At 47.1% G+C, this 12161-nt stretch overlaps 1 protein-coding gene and 21 non-coding genes across 22 annotated transcripts in view; 10 read left to right on the top strand and 12 right to left on the bottom strand.

The window, feature by feature from the left end:
* Positions 1 to 12161, bottom strand: part of LOC127510588 (gastrula zinc finger protein XlCGF8.2DB-like) — a 445238-nt gene that overhangs the window by 353426 nt on the left and 79651 nt on the right. The gene's annotated exons all lie outside the window — the stretch shown is intronic.
* trnal-cag (transfer RNA leucine (anticodon CAG)) lies at positions 1662 to 1744 on the top strand. Its single transcript has one exon. It is a non-coding gene; the product is annotated as a tRNA-Leu (tRNA).
* trnar-acg (transfer RNA arginine (anticodon ACG)) lies at positions 1865 to 1937 on the top strand. The gene has a single exon. It is a non-coding gene; the product is annotated as a tRNA-Arg (tRNA).
* Positions 2158 to 2231, top strand: trnam-cau (transfer RNA methionine (anticodon CAU)). The gene has a single exon. It is a non-coding gene; the product is annotated as a tRNA-Met (tRNA).
* On the top strand, positions 2578 to 2649 carry trnae-cuc (transfer RNA glutamic acid (anticodon CUC)). The gene has a single exon. It is a non-coding gene; the product is annotated as a tRNA-Glu (tRNA).
* On the bottom strand, positions 2726 to 2812 carry trnay-gua (transfer RNA tyrosine (anticodon GUA)). Its single transcript is given in 2 exon segments — positions 2726 to 2761; positions 2776 to 2812. It is a non-coding gene; the product is annotated as a tRNA-Tyr (tRNA).
* Positions 3006 to 3077, top strand: trnad-guc (transfer RNA aspartic acid (anticodon GUC)). The gene has a single exon. It is a non-coding gene; the product is annotated as a tRNA-Asp (tRNA).
* trnag-ucc (transfer RNA glycine (anticodon UCC)) lies at positions 3175 to 3246 on the bottom strand. The gene has a single exon. It is a non-coding gene; the product is annotated as a tRNA-Gly (tRNA).
* On the bottom strand, positions 3676 to 3790 carry LOC127511595 (U5 spliceosomal RNA). Its single transcript, XR_007930098.1, has one exon. It is a non-coding gene; the product is annotated as a U5 spliceosomal RNA (small nuclear RNA).
* On the bottom strand, positions 5350 to 5438 carry trnar-ucu (transfer RNA arginine (anticodon UCU)). Its single transcript is given in 2 exon segments — positions 5350 to 5385; positions 5402 to 5438. It is a non-coding gene; the product is annotated as a tRNA-Arg (tRNA).
* On the bottom strand, positions 5530 to 5603 carry trnat-ugu (transfer RNA threonine (anticodon UGU)). Its single transcript has one exon. It is a non-coding gene; the product is annotated as a tRNA-Thr (tRNA).
* trnat-cgu (transfer RNA threonine (anticodon CGU)) lies at positions 6188 to 6261 on the bottom strand. Its single transcript has one exon. It is a non-coding gene; the product is annotated as a tRNA-Thr (tRNA).
* On the bottom strand, positions 6834 to 6907 carry trnat-agu (transfer RNA threonine (anticodon AGU)). Its single transcript has one exon. It is a non-coding gene; the product is annotated as a tRNA-Thr (tRNA).
* On the top strand, positions 8360 to 8442 carry trnal-cag (transfer RNA leucine (anticodon CAG)). The gene has a single exon. It is a non-coding gene; the product is annotated as a tRNA-Leu (tRNA).
* trnar-acg (transfer RNA arginine (anticodon ACG)) lies at positions 8563 to 8635 on the top strand. Its single transcript has one exon. It is a non-coding gene; the product is annotated as a tRNA-Arg (tRNA).
* Positions 8856 to 8929, top strand: trnam-cau (transfer RNA methionine (anticodon CAU)). The gene has a single exon. It is a non-coding gene; the product is annotated as a tRNA-Met (tRNA).
* trnae-cuc (transfer RNA glutamic acid (anticodon CUC)) lies at positions 9276 to 9347 on the top strand. The gene has a single exon. It is a non-coding gene; the product is annotated as a tRNA-Glu (tRNA).
* Positions 9424 to 9510, bottom strand: trnay-gua (transfer RNA tyrosine (anticodon GUA)). Its single transcript is given in 2 exon segments — positions 9424 to 9459; positions 9474 to 9510. It is a non-coding gene; the product is annotated as a tRNA-Tyr (tRNA).
* trnad-guc (transfer RNA aspartic acid (anticodon GUC)) lies at positions 9704 to 9775 on the top strand. Its single transcript has one exon. It is a non-coding gene; the product is annotated as a tRNA-Asp (tRNA).
* Positions 9873 to 9944, bottom strand: trnag-ucc (transfer RNA glycine (anticodon UCC)). The gene has a single exon. It is a non-coding gene; the product is annotated as a tRNA-Gly (tRNA).
* On the bottom strand, positions 10348 to 10462 carry LOC127511596 (U5 spliceosomal RNA). The gene has a single exon (XR_007930099.1). It is a non-coding gene; the product is annotated as a U5 spliceosomal RNA (small nuclear RNA).
* trnar-ucu (transfer RNA arginine (anticodon UCU)) lies at positions 12022 to 12110 on the bottom strand. The gene is given in 2 exon segments: positions 12022 to 12057; positions 12074 to 12110. It is a non-coding gene; the product is annotated as a tRNA-Arg (tRNA).

Here is a 12161-nt window from a genome sequence, read left to right on the forward strand (position 1 = left end):
ATGCAAATGAGTTCCACACTAGGGTGGGCAACACCGGGGCTGCTTCCGATAACAGTGGCCAATCACACTCCAGGATCGGCAAGGCGCCACATTTCAATCTGCTCCTCATTAGAAAGGGATAAATATGTCCCCCGGGTAGACACACCCTTGTTCTGCTTTTCCAGCTCGACGGGGAAGGAGACATTAACAGACACCCCACGTCCTGAGTTTCTGACCTGACGAGGAAAGAGACATCAGGAAAATAGCTGATTACATCATGGAATAGGTCGTTTTGAGGTTCGAGGATTATTTCCAAAACCTGAAACGTGTGCAGGCTTCTGTTCAGGGATAAGGGAATATCTCAGATCATTTTATTTTGGATCTAAACTCTCAATACTCGTGGTCTCAAATGTTTTGTCAACCTCCAGTTACAGTACATCTAAACGCTGTCTCAGCTAGGAGAAATGGAAGGCCATTTTTGCCAGGTTGGTAGCAAACAATAGGTAGTAGCAGATTTTGGTCTAGGCTAGTGGTTTTCGAAACACTGGCAAGATGTGGTATATTCTGTCATGACAAACCTGGAATAAATCTGTTTAGGTGGCAGTGAAATGATTGCTCTAGGTGTCAGGGCAGAAATTAAAATACATAATAGAATATAGAGAAATCCTGTCTTTTTATGATGCCCTCTGAATTACATATTTTTGTTCATGCAGAAGCTGACAACAGAAAATATTTACTGCATTTCAGAATAAACCTTTCTGATTAATTTCCTTTGAAAATGTTTTGAAGAGGATGAGGGTTTCATTGATTTGTTGGGAGAGGAAGCCACAGTGGCAAATCTTGTGGCATCAGATGACTTAGTCCTTTCAGGTCCACCAGTTTTACCAGCTGCACCGCTGCCCTGTGTCCAGGCTCCTTCAGCTGCACTACTGCCCAGCATTCAGGTTCTGCCAGCTGCACCTCTGCCCGGTGCCTAGGTTCCACCCGCTGCACCACTGCCCTGTGTCCCGGCTCCGCCAGTACCCAGTGTCCAGACTCCTTCAGCTACACCACTGCCCTGTGTCCCGGCTTCGCCAGCTGCACCTCTGACCGGCGCCCAGGTTCAACCTGCTGCACCGCTGTCCTATGTCCAGACTCCTTCAGCTGCACTCCTGCCCAGCATTCAGGTTCCACCAGCTGCACCGCTGCCCTGTGTCCAGGCTCCACCAGTGCCCACTGAACATGAGAAAATAACACACTTGTTTCTGTGTGATACAATCATTTTGCTCTCTTGGTTGGCTCTGTTCTTTTCTTTAACTTCCAGCCATATTTAATGGTTAAAGTATTATACTGTGCACTTTTTGTCTTATATTATTATTATTATTATTATTATTATAGAAAAGTTTATGTGTAGAGGAAACAATATTAAGTAAAATACCAAAATGTGTATATGTGAGTATGTATAAGGATATGTATGCATACACTATAATACATATGGGAATATATAATAAATATTAAACAACAATAAACTATTATATATATATATTTATATACACTACCCGTCAAAAGTTTTTGAACTGTAAGATTTTTAAATGTTTTTAAAAGCTCACCTGCTCACGCGGGGCTGAGCGGTGAAGCACTAGCTTCCAGAGCATCTGCCATTCGGTGGAGCTCCAAAAATACTGCTCACCCTCAGCTCTCGTGTCAGGATGGCCGAGCGGTCTAAGGCGCTGCGTTCAGGTCGCAGTCTCCCCTGGAGGCGTGGGTTCGAATCCCACTTCTGACAATGCTAACCTTTGGCTGTGGGCTCAAGCTAGAGTCTTTAACCCTTTGACAAGTTGATATTAAACCTTAACAAAAGCACTGCCACGCATTACACGACCACGAGAGGAATGCTATGGCCGGTGGGCCAGTGGCGCAATGGATAACGCGTCTGACTACGGATCAGAAGATTCTAGGTTCGACTCCTGGCTGGCTCGATCTGCTTCTTTGTCAGCCCATGGCAGTTTTATTATTTCATTTTTTCTTTCTCTTCCCTTCTTCGTTGGACTATTGTTCCCCAGCTTGAACGCAGCGCCTTAGACTGCTCGGCCATCCTGACACGAGGGCTGAGGGTGAGCAGTATTTTTGGAGCTCCACCGAACGGCAGATGATCTGGAAGCTAGTGCTGAGCACAGCCGAAGCACAGCCAAAGCGCATGCCTCGTTGGCGCAGTTAGGCAGCGCGTCAGTCTCATAATCTGAAGGTCGTGAGTTCGAGCCTCACACGGGGCAGGGTGGTTCCTTTTGGCACACGAGAGCCTTTAGACGAAAGAGCGCTTTCCTTTATTCAAAAGGCTCTTCGGCTCCTCTCTAGGGCAGACAGCATGAGATTCTGAGAAAATCCATGTCATTTCAAGTAGTTTCCCTGAATCTCGGCGGGCCTCTCCTTGTTATGTTTCGCAAGCTGATTTGTTTTTATGGCAGATTGTGGTGTTGTTAGGATAGTCTTACAGAGCACGGGACAGTTTCACGGCGGAAGAAGTGTGATTCAGGGTCAGACGCTCTCTCCTCTCCAGGAGGAAGTTACAAGCCTCAGTGCTCTTGCTTGAGCGGTTGCAGCGAACTCAGGTAGCATACTTCCCTGGTGGTCTAGTGGTTAGGATTCGGCGCTCTCACCGCCGCGGCCCGGGTTCGATTCCCGGTCAGGGAATGCACTTTTACCTTCCAGTGGTAGAGCTTCCAAAACTTAGGCGCGGCCAAGAAAGCGTTTGCGTGTGAAAAAGGCCTCCTTCGAGCCGGAGTCGAACCAGCGACCTAAGGATTGCCAACTCTCCACCTACAGTCCTCCGCTCTACCAGCTGAGCTATCGAAGGCACGCAGTTGGGGAAAGGAACCACAACCTATCAGGTTGCTGCAGCTCCACTGCTGGCTAAAAATGCTTCTGCCGCAGACAGACGCGCTGGCTGTTCGACAAGGGAAGCGAAGACAAGCCGAGCTTCCCATACCGCTAGACCATATGGGACCTTCGGCAAGCGTCGGTCGGGCTTGACGGACAGCCTCTACAGCTCCTCGTTAGTATAGTGGACAGTATCTCCGCCTGTCACGCGGAAGACCGGGGTTCGATTCCCCGACGGGGAGACCTTTGCTGATACCCAAGGACCCACACAAACTTTTTTTTTTGCTCCAGCAAGGGCTCGCGGACGACCGCTTTAAGGTCAGCTTGAGCCAAAAGCAATGCGTTGGCCGGGAATCGAACCCGGGTCAACTGCTTGGAAGGCAGCTATGCTCACCACTATACCACCAACGCAGGCGCTTTTGTGCAGTCAGCGAAGGAACTGAAACGCTCTTTGTTTGGACCCGGCACAGAAAAGAACACGTGAACTTTTTTTATTGACCTGACCTACCCAAGCTCTCCGTTAAAAACAAACAAGCTCTACCACATAATAACACATTTTATTCAGCCACTTCATGTTTAATATTATGATATGATTTGACAAGTGCATTTAACAGATGACACTTCCAACAAAAAACATGTGCAGCTGGTTTGTAAAAGGAGTTTGTATGCACAGTTTGGCTGAGATTTCGTTGCATTTGCACCATTCTGAACAGCAGGCGCCTTTGCCGCTCCAGCAAAGGCGGCAAATACGGACAACCTCCTTCCGCTCGGCGTTGGCAGAAGGCCCGACCACGGGGGACAAGCGCAAACGTGCTCACTCTGCTTTTAACGCTCTTGTGCGGCTCTGCCGTAAGCAGAGCCCCCAAAAATACAGAACACTCGCAAACGTTCCCCTCCACGGAAATCTTTAGTAAAAGGCGAAAGATTTATGCGACAATGAAGAGAAACTCGAGCTGTACCTCCGCCCCCTTGGGCCTGCGTGCTCCCTCTACTACACCGCTCTGCTCACCGAGGGTAATCTAGGATGCAAACTCCTGCCAGCACGCTTTTCATCAGCTGGTCGCTTGCTGGTCCTCGTGCAGTTTTTTCAACGGGAGCGACGGCCAGCCTCTGCAGCTCCTCGTTAGTATAGTGGACAGTTGTTGTGAACAACAGTCAAGATGGCATTCCAGGGACCAGTTTACGACAGGGCCCCTCTCTAACTGCTGGTGTGTAAGAAGATGTGCCACACTGTGATTGGATCTTTGGTGAATGAACATGAACAAGTGTTCAGCAGCATCAGATAAGATGTTAGGACAACTACCAGACACCTCTTCCAGAGCAGGAAGGGGAACCTTCTGCACCCACCAAAACCAAGGAGAGGACTTCTCATTGGACGACACATTGACTCTAACCACCAAACTCATTCCTAAGATTTAGGCAAGGACTGCCATAAAAATTCCTTCAGGACCCCCTGGATGGAGCAGCAGTGACTGAAATAAAGAGAGGCCACAGAGATCTATCTAAATCCATTCATACCTAAGTTTGGAGGCCTTAATTTGATCGAAACTGCATCACATCCACTCCATCTTCATGCAAAGCACAGTTTATGTTAATGGTTACTGACTGTTAAAACAACAGGTCATGGGACGGTCCTGTTAACAGATAAACAAATGCATGGACGATGATTTAACCATTTCATATTGTGTTTGGTGTCTATCTGTTCCCTACGATGCCTTTAATAGTTTGAAAGAGGTTTGGTAAAGAAATAATGCATGGGTAAAATGTTAAAGACACTATTTTAACACTGTACTTTTTGCTATGCAAATGAGTTCCACACTAGGGTGGGCAACACCGGGGCTGCTTCCGATAACAGTGGCCAATCACACTCCAGGATCGGCAAGGCGCCACATTTCAATCTGCTCCTCATTAGAAAGGGATAAATATGTCCCCCGGGTAGACACACCCTTGTTCTGCTTTTCCAGCTCGACGGGGAAGGAGACATTAACAGACACCCCACGTCCTGAGTTTCTGACCTGACGAGGAAAGAGACTACAAGACGGTTAAGGTGAAGCTTTCGCGGGCAAAACCTTTTACATTGCTTTCAGCTGCACTCTAACCTGAAACGTGTGCAGGCTTCTGTTCAGGGATAAGGGAATATCTCAGATCATTTCATTTTGGATCTAAACTCTCAACACTCGTGGTCTCAAATGTTTTGTCAACCTCCAGTTACAGTACATCTAAACGCTGTCTCAGCTAGGAGAAATGGAAGGCCATTTTTGCCAGGTAGGTAGCCAACAATAGGTAGTAGCAGATTTTGGCCTAAGCTAGTGGTTTTCGAACCATTCTTGTTATCTCCCTTATGTAAAACAGGTGAATTGAGCTAATTGGTAGAGTACTCTATGATTGGACTTGGGTGTGCCCAATAAGGGATATAAGCAGAACATGAAGGGTAGCTTTCTGAAGTAGTTTGTGGACCCCAGGTTTAAGCACACGCTTGTCTTACAAAGACAAGCGAGCAAAAGAGGCTAACCACGACTCTGGTGGGACTCGAACCCACAACCTTTGAATACCTCCATTCGCAACCTAGAAGTCCAATGCGCTATCCATTGCGCCACAGAGCCACGCTTCAAGGCGTTTCTTAGATTTCCAGTTTGGTGCAGATATGCACTGCTGGCCGTGCAAAGATTTTCATATGTGAAAAGTGTGCGGCATAGGCACTGCTGGGATTTGAACCCAGGATCTCCTGTTTACAAGACAGGCGCTTTGACCAACTAAGCCACAGCACCAGGTCTAAAGCCTGGTGCAAATTGGTCGGTATAAAAAGTTTAAAAGAGGTAGCCCGAAAATAGCTGATTACATCATGAAAGAGGTCCCTTAGAGGTTACGGGATTACTTCCAAAACCTGAGGGACATTCAGGCCTCTGTTGAAGGATGAGGGAATATCTGAAATCGTTTCCTTTTGGATCTAAACTCTCAATACTTGTGTCTCAAATGTTTCTGGAACCTCCAGTTACAATCCATCTAAATGCTGTCTCAGCTAGGAGAAATGGAAAGCAATTTTTGCTATGCTTTCAGCTGATCTGATATTTTAAGCATTTGTCTGACTCACAAAGACTCCTGAGTAAAAGAGACCATTCACGACTCTGATGGGACTCAAACCCACAACCTTGGAACACCTCCAGTCGCATCCTAGAAGTCCAGTGTGCTATCCGTTGCGCCACAGCGCCGTAAAAAGGCGCACTTCAAGCAACTATCACGTGTGCAGCACTTCTTAGTTTTCCAGTTTTGTGCCGACGCACACTGTTCGGCACGCGAAGACTTTCATATGTGAATATATATTAAAACGCAACACTCCCATGTCCTGTGGCCTAGGCACTGCTGGGATTTGAACCCAGGATCTCCTGTTTACGAGACAGGCGCTTTGACCAACTAAGCCACAGCGCCCGTTGCTAAGCAAGGTGCAATTTAAAAGTCTGAAAGAGGTAGCAAATAGCTGATTACATCATGAAAGAGGTCCCTTAGAGGTATGAGGATTATTTCCAAAACATAACGGGGCGTTCAGGCCTCAAGGGGATGTCTGAACTCATTTGATTTTGGCTCTACACTCTCAATACTCGTATCTCAAATGTTTCTTGAGCTTTCTACTGATTTTGGCCTAAGCCAGGGGCATTCCAAACATACTTAAAGCCTGTCTGCACCACCTTTTTTTGTTTGTTTGTTATCTTTCTCATTTGAAACAGGTGAATTAACTAATTGACTGATTAGTAACGTACTCTCTGATCTGACTGTGCTGTGTCCAATAAGGATAACAAGAAAAAAAATGTGCTTCTGAAAAAAGTCTGAAAGTGCCAGGTTGAAGCAAATGTCTGTCTTGCAAAGGGACACCATTCGTGACTCTGGCGGGAGTCAGCAACAACCTTTTTAAGGTTTTTACCACCTAGAAGTCCAGGCTGTCTGTCCTGCAGAGACTTTTATATCCGAAAAGCTGGAACGACTAATCCTACAAGCCACAGGTTAGGCACTGCTGGGATTCGAACCCAGGATCTCCTGTTTACTAGACAGGCGCTTTAACCATCTAAGCCACAGCGCCAGGTACTGACCCTGGTTCAACACATCAGGAAAATAGCTGATTACATCATGGAATAGGTCGTTTTGAGGTTCGAGGATTATTTCCAAAACCTGAAACGTGTGCAGGCTTCTGTTCAGGGATAAGGGAATATCTCAGATCATTTTATTTTGGATCTAAACTCTCAATACTCGTGGTCTCAAATGTTTTGTCAACCTCCAGTTACAGTACATCTAAACGCTGTCTCAGCTAGGAGAAATGGAAGGCCATTTTTGCCAGGTTGGTAGCAAACAATAGGTAGTAGCAGATTTTGGTCTAGGCTAGTGGTTTTCGAAACACTGGCAAGATGTGGTATATTCTGTCATGACAAACCTGGAATAAATCTGTTTAGGTGGCAGTGAAATGATTGCTCTAGGTGTCAGGGCAGAAATTAAAATACATAATAGAATATAGAGAAATCCTGTCTTTTTATGATGCCCTCTGAATTACATATTTTTGTTCATGCAGAAGCTGACAACAGAAAATATTTACTGCATTTCAGAATAAACCTTTCTGATTAATTTCCTTTGAAAATGTTTTGAAGAGGATGAGGGTTTCATTGATTTGTTGGGAGAGGAAGCCACAGTGGCAAATCTTGTGGCATCAGATGACTTAGTCCTTTCAGGTCCACCAGTTTTACCAGCTGCACCGCTGCCCTGTGTCCAGGCTCCTTCAGCTGCACTACTGCCCAGCATTCAGGTTCTGCCAGCTGCACCTCTGCCCGGTGCCTAGGTTCCACCCGCTGCACCACTGCCCTGTGTCCCGGCTCCGCCAGTACCCAGTGTCCAGACTCCTTCAGCTACACCACTGCCCTGTGTCCCGGCTTCGCCAGCTGCACCTCTGACCGGCGCCCAGGTTCAACCTGCTGCACCGCTGTCCTATGTCCAGACTCCTTCAGCTGCACTCCTGCCCAGCATTCAGGTTCCACCAGCTGCACCGCTGCCCTGTGTCCAGGCTCCACCAGTGCCCACTGAACATGAGAAAATAACACACTTGTTTCTGTGTGATACAATCATTTTGCTCTCTTGGTTGGCTCTGTTCTTTTCTTTAACTTCCAGCCATATTTAATGGTTAAAGTATTATACTGTGCACTTTTTGTCTTATATTATTATTATTATTATTATTATTATAGAAAAGTTTATGTGTAGAGGAAACAATATTAAGTAAAATACCAAAATGTGTATATGTGAGTATGTATAAGGATATGTATGCATACACTATAATACATATGGGAATATATAATAAATATTAAACAACAATAAACTATTATATATATATATTTATATACACTACCCGTCAAAAGTTTTTGAACTGTAAGATTTTTAAATGTTTTTAAAAGCTCACCTGCTCACGCGGGGCTGAGCGGTGAAGCACTAGCTTCCAGAGCATCTGCCATTCGGTGGAGCTCCAAAAATACTGCTCACCCTCAGCTCTCGTGTCAGGATGGCCGAGCGGTCTAAGGCGCTGCGTTCAGGTCGCAGTCTCCCCTGGAGGCGTGGGTTCGAATCCCACTTCTGACAATGCTAACCTTTGGCTGTGGGCTCAAGCTAGAGTCTTTAACCCTTTGACAAGTTGATATTAAACCTTAACAAAAGCACTGCCACGCATTACACGACCACGAGAGGAATGCTATGGCCGGTGGGCCAGTGGCGCAATGGATAACGCGTCTGACTACGGATCAGAAGATTCTAGGTTCGACTCCTGGCTGGCTCGATCTGCTTCTTTGTCAGCCCATGGCAGTTTTATTATTTCATTTTTTCTTTCTCTTCCCTTCTTCGTTGGACTATTGTTCCCCAGCTTGAACGCAGCGCCTTAGACTGCTCGGCCATCCTGACACGAGGGCTGAGGGTGAGCAGTATTTTTGGAGCTCCACCGAACGGCAGATGATCTGGAAGCTAGTGCTGAGCACAGCCGAAGCACAGCCAAAGCGCATGCCTCGTTGGCGCAGTTAGGCAGCGCGTCAGTCTCATAATCTGAAGGTCGTGAGTTCGAGCCTCACACGGGGCAGGGTGGTTCCTTTTGGCACACGAGAGCCTTTAGACGAAAGAGCGCTTTCCTTTATTCAAAAGGCTCTTCGGCTCCTCTCTAGGGCAGACAGCATGAGATTCTGAGAAAATCCATGTCATTTCAAGTAGTTTCCCTGAATCTCGGCGGGCCTCTCCTTGTTATGTTTCGCAAGCTGATTTGTTTTTATGGCAGATTGTGGTGTTGTTAGGATAGTCTTACAGAGCACGGGACAGTTTCACGGCGGAAGAAGTGTGATTCAGGGTCAGACGCTCTCTCCTCTCCAGGAGGAAGTTACAAGCCTCAGTGCTCTTGCTTGAGCGGTTGCAGCGAACTCAGGTAGCATACTTCCCTGGTGGTCTAGTGGTTAGGATTCGGCGCTCTCACCGCCGCGGCCCGGGTTCGATTCCCGGTCAGGGAATGCACTTTTACCTTCCAGTGGTAGAGCTTCCAAAACTTAGGCGCGGCCAAGAAAGCGTTTGCGTGTGAAAAAGGCCTCCTTCGAGCCGGAGTCGAACCAGCGACCTAAGGATTGCCAACTCTCCACCTACAGTCCTCCGCTCTACCAGCTGAGCTATCGAAGGCACGCAGTTGGGGAAAGGAACCACAACCTATCAGGTTGCTGCAGCTCCACTGCTGGCTAAAAATGCTTCTGCCGCAGACAGACGCGCTGGCTGTTCGACAAGGGAAGCGAAGACAAGCCGAGCTTCCCATACCGCTAGACCATATGGGACCTTCGGCAAGCGTCGGTCGGGCTTGACGGACAGCCTCTACAGCTCCTCGTTAGTATAGTGGACAGTATCTCCGCCTGTCACGCGGAAGACCGGGGTTCGATTCCCCGACGGGGAGACCTTTGCTGATACCCAAGGACCCACACAAACTTTTTTTTTTGCTCCAGCAAGGGCTCGCGGACGACCGCTTTAAGGTCAGCTTGAGCTAAAAGCAATGCGTTGGCCGGGAATCGAACCCGGGTCAACTGCTTGGAAGGCAGCTATGCTCACCACTATACCACCAACGCAGGCGCTTTTGTGCAGTCAGCGACCCGGCACAGAAAAGAACACGTGAACTTTTTTTATTGACCTGACCTACCCAAGCTCTCCGTTAAAAACAAACAAGCTCTACCACATAATAACACATTTTATTCAGCCACTTCATGTTTAATATTATGATATGATTTGACAAGTGCATTTAACAGATGACACTTCCAACAAAAAACATGTGCAGCTGGTTTGTAAAAGGAGTTTGTATGCACAGTTTGGCTGAGATTTCGTTGCATTTGCACCATTCTGAACAGCAGGCGCCTTTGCCGCTCCAGCAAAGGCGGCAAATACGGACAACCTCCTTCCGCTCGGCGTTGGCAGAAGGCCCGACCACGGGGGACAAGCGCAAACGTGCTCACTCTGCTTTTAACGCTCTTGTGCGGCTCTGCCGTAAGCAGAGCCCCCAAAAATACAGAACACTCGCAAACGTTCCCCTCCACGGAAATCTTTAGTAAAAGGCGAAAGATTTATGCGACAATGAAGAGAAACTCGAGCTGTACCTCCGCCCCCTTGGGCCTGCGTGCTCCCTCTACTACACCGCTCTGCTCACCGAGGGTAATCTAGGATGCAAACTCCTGCCAGCACGCTTTTCATCAGCTGGTCGCTTGCTGGTCCTCGTGCAGTTTTTTCAACGGGAGCGACGGCCAGCCTCTGCAGCTCCTCGTTAGTATAGTGGACAGTTGTTGTGAACAACAGTCAAGATGGCATTCCAGGGACCAGTTTACGACAGGGCCCCTCTCTAACTGCTGGTGTGTAAGAAGATGTGCCACACTGTGATTGGATCTTTGGTGAATGAACATGAACAAGTGTTCAGCAGCATCAGATAAGATGTTAGGACAACTACCAGACACCTCTTCCAGAGCAGGAAGGGGAACCTTCTGCACCCACCAAAACCAAGGAGAGGACTTCTCATTGGACGACACATTGACTCTAACCACCAAACTCATTCCTAAGATTTAGGCAAGGACTGCCATAAAAATTCCTTCAGGACCCCCTGGATGGAGCAGCAGTGACTGAAATAAAGAGAGGCCACAGAGATCTATCTAAATCCATTCATACCTAAGTTTGGAGGCCTTAATTTGATCGAAACTGCATCACATCCACTCCATCTTCATGCAAAGCACAGTTTATGTTAATGGTTACTGACTGTTAAAACAACAGGTCATGGGACGGTCCTGTTAACAGATAAACAAATGCATGGACGATGATTTAACCATTTCATATTGTGTTTGGTGTCTATCTGTTCCCTACGATGCCTTTAATAGTTTGAAAGAGGTTTGGTAAAGAAATAATGCATGGGTAAAATGTTAAAGACACTATTTTAACACTGTACTTTTTGCTATGCAAATGAGTTCCACACTAGGGTGGGCAACACCGGGGCTGCTTCCGATAACAGTGGCCAATCACACTCCAGGTTCGGCAAGGCGCCACATTTCAATCTGCTCCTCATTAGAAAGGGATAAATATGTCCCCCGGGTAGACACACCCTTGTTCTGCTTTTCCAGCTCGACGGGGAAGGAGACATTAACAGACACCCCACGTCCTGAGTTTCTGACCTGACGAGGAAAGAGACTACAAGACGGTTAAGGTGAAGCTTTCGCGGGCAAAACCTTTTACATTGCTTTCAGCTGCACTCTAACCTGAAACGTGTGCAGGCTTCTGTTCAGGGATAAGGGAATATCTCAGATCATTTCATTTTGGATCTAAACTCTCAACACTCGTGGTCTCAAATGTTTTGTCAACCTCCAGTTACAGTACATCTAAACGCTGTCTCAGCTAGGAGAAATGGAAGGCCATTTTTGCCAGGTAGGTAGCCAACAATAGGTAGTAGCAGATTTTGGCCTAAGCTAGTGGTTTTCGAACCATTCTTGTTATCTCCCTTATGTAAAACAGGTGAATTGAGCTAATTGGTAGAGTACTCTATGATTGGACTTGGGTGTGCCCAATAAGGGATATAAGCAGAACATGAAGGGTAGCTTTCTGAAGTAGTTTGTGGACCCCAGGTTTAAGCACACGCTTGTCTTACAAAGACAAGCGAGCAAAAGAGGCTAACCACGACTCTGGTGGGACTCGAACCCACAACCTTTGAATACCTCCATTCGCAACCTAGAAGTCCAATGCGCTATCCATTGCGCCACAGAGCCACGCTTCAAGGCGTTTCTTAGATTTCCAGTTTGGTGCAGATATGCACTGCT

This window comes from Ctenopharyngodon idella, chromosome 4 (assembly GCF_019924925.1).
Source record: "Ctenopharyngodon idella isolate HZGC_01 chromosome 4, HZGC01, whole genome shotgun sequence".
Taxonomy (NCBI): Eukaryota; Metazoa; Chordata; class Actinopteri; order Cypriniformes; family Xenocyprididae; genus Ctenopharyngodon; species Ctenopharyngodon idella.